At 36.4% G+C, this 7,127-nt stretch overlaps 1 pseudogene; it reads left to right on the top strand.

Moving 5' to 3' along the window:
* Positions 1–3,643: 3,643 nt before the first annotated feature.
* On the top strand, positions 3,644–4,205 carry LOC129376562 (gastrula zinc finger protein XlCGF57.1-like; annotated as a pseudogene).
* The last annotated feature ends 2,922 nt before the right edge of the window (positions 4,206–7,127 follow it).

The following is a 7,127-nucleotide window of genomic DNA, read 5'->3' as shown; positions in this document are numbered from 1 at the left end:
ACTTTCAATATATAATAAAAACATTTTAAATCAGAAATGTGACACAGAAGCCCCTTTATGCTGCCACCTACTGACAAGAACCTGGTACTACACCTTCAAAGAGCTATTTTTCTACAGTTGTGCGACTGAATTCATTTCCATGGATTTTATATGCAGGAGTATGTTTAAACAGTCATGTTCAATAACATGGAATCAGACCAACAACAAAAAAATTGTATTTCATAAATGTGTGTTTGAAGTCAGTTATCTATTGTGAGACGTTTTTTTAATTTTATTTCAAATGTTCAAGTTGAATACATTACTCTAAACCACATGTGGCTTCATACTGTTTAACTTTAAAAATGAATCAGAACCTACAAACTAAAACCTCCTGTGTCGATATAATAACTGTACGTGCTTTGTTCTAATTAAACAGATCTAATCATGCTCAATAAATTAAATATGAAAGAAAATGTGGTATATTAAAGCGGAACTTTTGAATCGTTCAGTTTCTTCAGTACAGTTCCAGTGAAACACGGGGAACATTTCTGAATATATTTTTATTTAATAAATCACCTTAAGAAAACGAAATTGGTAGAAAGAATATTTTATTTATAATAATAAATAATAATAATAATAATAATAATAATAATAATAATAATAATAATAATAATAAATAATAATAATAATAATAAATTTGGGTGTGGGAGAATATTATTTAGCATCCCGTTTCACACTCCATTCCAGTAGATGGCGGTAATTCACATCAATAAGTTTCTTGCCAACCGCCATGAAAAAAAGAAGAAGAAGAAGAAGAAGGTGGGGAAGATGAAAACAGAGCACGCGGGCTCGCTTTAGCTTTTCCTTTGTTAGACGGTTATTTGGAGAAGAGTTTGAGGTTTAGCTAATTTTTCCGTGTTTTCAGTGAAAATGTCTTCAGTTCAGCCTCAGAGAGTTTATCAAGCAGCAGGAAACTCCTGCTGAAGAAACATTCACAGAGTGGAAAGAAATCAACGTTAAGATGGAGGAAGAGATGGACGATCAGCGCAGACTGATGGATTTTACCCGGATACCCAAGATCATCTTGCACCGGATAGGTACGAAACAGCTTCACGGTTTACTGATTAGTGAGGTTAAAGAGAGTTTTTACAGATAAATAATCGTTGTGTTCGTAGACATATTTAAAGAATCTGCTTAAATTAAGTAAAAATAGAAATCCCTGGAGAAATGTAACCGGGCCTGCTAAAGTGTGGCCCCATTTGGACCCAGCGCTCTGATGCTAACAATTAGCATCAATGCTCAGCTAAACTGAATTATAGTCAATAACCTGTGGAAAGTCACAAGCATGTTGACTAACATGGACTTCCTCCATTCAGTTTGTTAAAATTAGTGTATAATCTAAATGAGCCAAAATGCTAATGTTAGCCTAAATGCTGCTAGTAGCATGTGGGGCATCATTACAATGTGGTCTTACATTGACTTCCTGCATTCAGGGTCCTAAACATGGCTAATAAGTAATAAAAATAGCTAGAAGCTTATTGCAGGGAAAAGTCTGATGCTTGTGCAGCAAAGCAGAGCCCTAACCTGAGAGGAAAAGATCATGCAGGCTAATATTATTGCACTGTCTCTGAGTCGGTTTCTCTTCGCAATATTTATTAACCTATTTGTATGATTTGTTCTGTAAATTGCCATTCATATTATTTCTCAGTCTCTATCACTGAGGGATGAAGAGACTGATGTCTGGTTCTTTAGGTTCTGACGGGTCTGCGGTTCCTCTCCTGACCCACTGTGCACCCTGAATATCGCCGACACAGTTTTTAATTCCCTATCAAACTTCTCTGTGATTGTTTAGCTAGAATGTGCTTCCAATGTTATGTTCTTTGATGTTATTGTTACAGGTCAGTTTTCTAAACTACAAAGAAATGACTGTTAGGGATGCTCCAATATGAAAAACTGGATTGATATTGATATCTGATAGTAACACTGGTGTTATAGCAGATTTACCAATATTTTATTTTATATACGTTTTTAATCCGATTACTTGATTAATCATAAGAATAATTAATAGATTACTCAGTTACTGAAATATTTGTTTACAGCAACGCTACTATCCATCCAGTTATCACTAGAAAATATTTATTGACTTTCTCTTTTATCTTGTCACATATGCTGAGCTGACAGCGCCTCTTAATGCTCATTTGTACTCAATGCATGTCAGCTATTCTGACAGAATAACGGCTCAAATTTAAGTTAAAGAAGGTCAGTGTTAGACCGCCCAAAGCCCCGCCCTCCACTTCATTGGGGAATTATTTTATGGTGACTGACAGGAACTGCAACCAGGTGATAATAATGATCACAACAATCAAAAGCATATTTAGTAACTGTCTTGTCTGGCTGCTAAATTTCCATTTTCATAATGTAAACTTAGTAAATGACTTATTAACTAACTTGTGTCTTAAATAAACTCGTTAAATAATTTTATCATTGTACATTTTCACCTTTCATATTTAATCTTCCAAATTGTCCAATATTCATGCTGGTAACTATAATTTCCTGAGGGAGTCTTCCCAAGGGATCAATAAAGTCAAGTCTAAGTCTAAGACTCTCTAAGTCTAAATATTTTCCATTGGTTCATTTTGCCATTATTTTCTGCATGTGTGCGATTAACAACAATCACCCACTGCTACCAATTCTGCTGTGAATCCCAGGAAAGTAAAGGCTGAGATTTAGTTGTGCTTTTGAACGTTTGTGTTGAGTGTGTGAGCGGAGCAATGTCTGACAATATCAGCGGTGAGGTTAAAAATTACTTTATGGTTTCCCTTTAGGCATTTTATGCCACTCTTTAATGTGATATATATCTGGTGACATATAATGGGTGCACTTCCCCTGCGCCCATTACAGGCACACAGCCCGCATCACCACCAGCGTTGGTCCACAATCTCCCAGTCGGATTGCGACACCGTGTGTGTGGTCAGGGTACACGTCCAAAAGTCAGGTGACCTGAACATCTGACTCCTCCTCCATGTAGGCGTCTTCTTCCTCTCTCTACATGGAGGAAGAAGATTTTATGTAATATTTGTCAGGAAGCTACTAGATTAAGCTATTGCCATCTTATTTGCTCACCTGGAGATTCTTAATATCATATTTTCACTCAGGTCTAGTTCCAGTCTAGAACATCCAGTGTTCTAGAACATAGAACATTAACTTCTTAGTTGAGTTAATGTTCATTCTTGTAAGATTGTAATTTTAGAATAACCTAAGAAAATCCTGTTTCGATACATGAAGGCATCAAAGTGGATTTCTTGTTTGATTGACATTTAAAAAACTTTTTTTTTTTTTGTCTATTTCCAGATCTTCCACAATGTTGTGTGTGAAGAAGAGGAGATTCTCAATGACACAAAACCACAGAGGAACCAACTCATCTCTCATGGCTCTGCAGAAACTGAGAACCAGGATCAGGAAGGAAGCAATTCTGAAGAACCAGGAAAAAAGAGAAAGGAAGAACAGAAACCAAAGGAGAGATATGAGAAAACCAAACAGCAGAAAGACAGAACTGATGCTGAAAAACAAAAACCGCAGAAGAAAACTCACAAAGGGCAAAAAAATACATTCTTGTAAAATTTGTGATAAAACCTTTTCTGGAAACAGTAACTTGAAGACACACATGAGAATTCACACAGGAGTAAAACCTTTCACTTGTTCAACCTGTGGAAAAGAGTTTCAATGAAAGAGGGACTTTAACTAAACATATGAGAATTCACACAGGTGAGAAGCCTTTCTCATGTGGGACTTGTGGAAAGAGTTACAGACAAAAAGTGGCTTTAACTGAGCATATGAGAATTCACACAGGTGAGAAGCCTTTCACTTGTGGGACCTGTGGAAAGAGTTTCAATGTAAAAAAAAACGGCTTTAACTCAGCATATGATAATTCACACAGGTGAAAATCCTTTCTCATGTGGGACTTGTGGAAAGAGTTACAGACAAAAAATGACTTTAACTAGGCATATGAGAATTCACACAGGTGAGAAGCCTTTCACTTGTTCAACCTGTGGAAAGAGTTTCAGTGTAAAAGCGAATTTAACTGTGCATATGAGAATTCATACAGGTGAGAAGCCTTTCTCATGTGGGACTTGTGGAAAGAGTTACAGACAAAAACGACTTTAACTAGGCATATGAGAATTCACACAGGTGAGAAGCCTTTCATTTGTTCAACCTGTGGAAAGAGTTTCAGTGACAGAGTTACTTTAACTCGGCATATGAGAAGTCACACAGGTGAGAAGCCTTTCTGGTGTGAGACCTGTGGAAAGAGTTTCAGTGTCAGAGGGACTTTAACTCGGCATATGAGAATTCATACAGGTGAGAAGCCTTTCTCATGTGGGACCTGTGGAAAGAGTTTCAGGATGAAACAACAATTACTTAAACACATAAAGATTCATATGGATGCAAAACAGTGACGTGCGGTGAGGCTTTACGATGTATAAATACAGACACCATGTATGTTATTGGTTACTCAGAAATTTTGCTCATGCATACAACGCTGGAGGGCAGAAAGACCGTTCTTTTACACGTCATCCATAGCTGTAGTAACCAGGTGAAACTTAGAAATGTAGGTATTGTTTTGTGTTATGATCCACAGCAAAGGGAGAAACCTAAACCACTTTCTCACTCTGCATCACCCAAGCTACATGCAGACTCGTTGCAATAGCAACTGATAACAATGCCATGTTTTAGGATTTAACATAAAAAAATAAAGAATTTTGGTCACAGAACAGAACATTGAGTTTTTTGCAGTAGTTTGTTTTAGTCTTAGTGTTTTATTAATAAATCATTGCGTGGTAGATTAGCTAACATTTCTACTTTACTGAATTCTTTAGACATACAGACTGTGGCCCACAAATGCACATTTCATTAAAAAACTAAACAAAAACATGTTTTTTCCCATCTTACCTTTACTTATAAATTAAATCCATGCCAATTCTGCACAAAATTATCCATTCATCCAAAGCCAAGTCGATGCTCTGAATGTCTTGTACTAAGATAGACTTGAGGTCCATTTTTGTCTACCAGCTTTGTTTTTCTAAAATCAGTTTTTTTGTTTTATTTCTCAGTCACATTTGTACTTAAGGTTCCCATCAGTGTCCCATTAGATACTGAAGTTAAAGAGGGGAATGTCTTCAGGAAGCTTTAATTTCTGTGGATTCAGGTGTCTTGCAGTTCTGTGTCATGTAGTTATTGAGTTCAGCTTTTACATTGTTGACTTTTACATGTATGACTTGAAATAAAGTATTTTACATTTTAAAGCAGTGTATTATTCTTTTTTCCCATAAATTGCTGGGTTTCAGATGATGTAGCACCGATGCCTTACCATGGAGGTGGGGGTCAGAAAGTAAATGCAGCACATTTAGGCATTTTGACTTAAGCATCAAAATGTCTTAAGTCTGTGCCATGTGTGGTTGTTCCAACCATTCTAAAAGAGAGAAAGAAAAACTTTATCTTCTTGTTTTGAAGGTAGTCGGTCACAAGGAAGTTAATTTAGAAAAAACTCACCTAACAAAGAGAAAAGTGGATCAACAATCTACAGCTAAAACCAGGAGGTGCAGGAAGTAATAATGCCGGAGTTTGCAGAGCCATTTTTCTAACATCGTTTAAATTGTATTTTCAGATATTTTATTGGATGGTAACTTAGAAAGACAAGCATTCATATGCAGGCACATGCAGAGGGGGTCTGGAGAGGGCTTGAGCCCTGCCCCTTTTACCCTTGATGCCCCCAGAGCCCTTTTTGAGTTTATTTTTGTTTTCAACTTGAGTCTTTTGTGTCAGGAGGCCTTCTTGTGCCTCTAAATATAACACCTAGCAAAACTAATGAGTCTGGCTGCCCTTGGTCTAATTATGAGGATTCCCAGTCCTTCTGCCTCCACGTTGTTCAGACACCGGGTCCGTGGCGAGGAAGAGCGGGGCTGAACTGTGACCTCTAACGGTCAAATTTTGGGCAATAATTAATTTTTCTAACGTACACTTGTGAATAAAAACATAGGTCTGATGTTGAAGTTATAAAAACCAGTTTCTATTTATATTCTGTAATAATGTCTGGAGGGCCCCTACCAGCAGCTACTGGGTTCTCTTTGTTTACCTTGATATCTCAGCCTTATAATTCTAGATCTCAGAGGTGCTGAAATCAAATTAATGACATGTGAGAAGTTAACTGTTTATATATGAAGGTTTTTCCTGATTTACTTTTTGTTTCAAACAGGTTTTATTTCAGTCTCTATGTTTATGTAAATCGATCCAGTCACAGTCTTTGAGTAAACAGAAAAATAGAAAAAGACCATCATTATGATACTTTATCATCTAAATTATAGAAAAAGTTTCAATGACTTTTATCTGAAATTCAATCCACATCATCAAACCATTTTGTAAGGAGAAAATTTATTTAAAACCATGTTAAAGAAATGCATCCATTTCTCCAAATCATTAAAATAAAAATATGTACAAAGGATAAAAACACAATAAAGACTCCAAAATTTCAGAAGTCTAAATCTCAAAGCATTCAAACTCATTGTTGTTAGACAATCTCTCCCTCAGTCTCATTCAGTAAAATGGAAATATAAAACTGGAAGAATAAAATTTTTAAGAATTTCAGCTAAATATCCAGATTAAAATGCTTTGTAAGCAAAACCTGCTACATTTAAGAATTTAAGTCGGTTGCAATTACTCCACTTCCAAACAGCAACTTACTGAGAATCTTGAGGTTCACATTGTGCCATCAAACCTCTGCGAGTTCTCATGTGAACAGTTACATTTATTTAGAGTGAACCTTTTTCTACTGAATCTACAAAATAAAAGCTTCCAACCCGTGTGAATCTTCATGTGATGACTTAAACTGGATCTATACACAAAACATTTTCCTCACTTTTCACTAAGGGTGCAGACATGACATGGTGAGCTGGTCTAATAGTCAAACCTCACAGCGGAGAACAGAAACAGTGGCTGAGGTCAATAACGTTGAGGAATCAGATCAGCTTCACATGCATGTCTCTGCTGCTCACCAATGTCCCACAATTAAGGAAATCAACATTTATTAATCAGCCAGCTGATAAATCAATGTAAGCTACTTCTCACCTGTGTGAATTCTGTTGTGAGAAGTTAAG

Source organism: Poeciliopsis prolifica, unplaced genomic scaffold, assembly GCF_027474105.1.
Source record: "Poeciliopsis prolifica strain line A6 unplaced genomic scaffold, Auburn_PproV2 SCAFFOLD044, whole genome shotgun sequence".
In the NCBI taxonomy this organism is placed as follows: Eukaryota; Metazoa; Chordata; class Actinopteri; order Cyprinodontiformes; family Poeciliidae; genus Poeciliopsis; species Poeciliopsis prolifica.
Note: the sequence above shows the minus strand (reverse complement) of the source record. Positions and strands in the feature narration are given on the sequence as shown.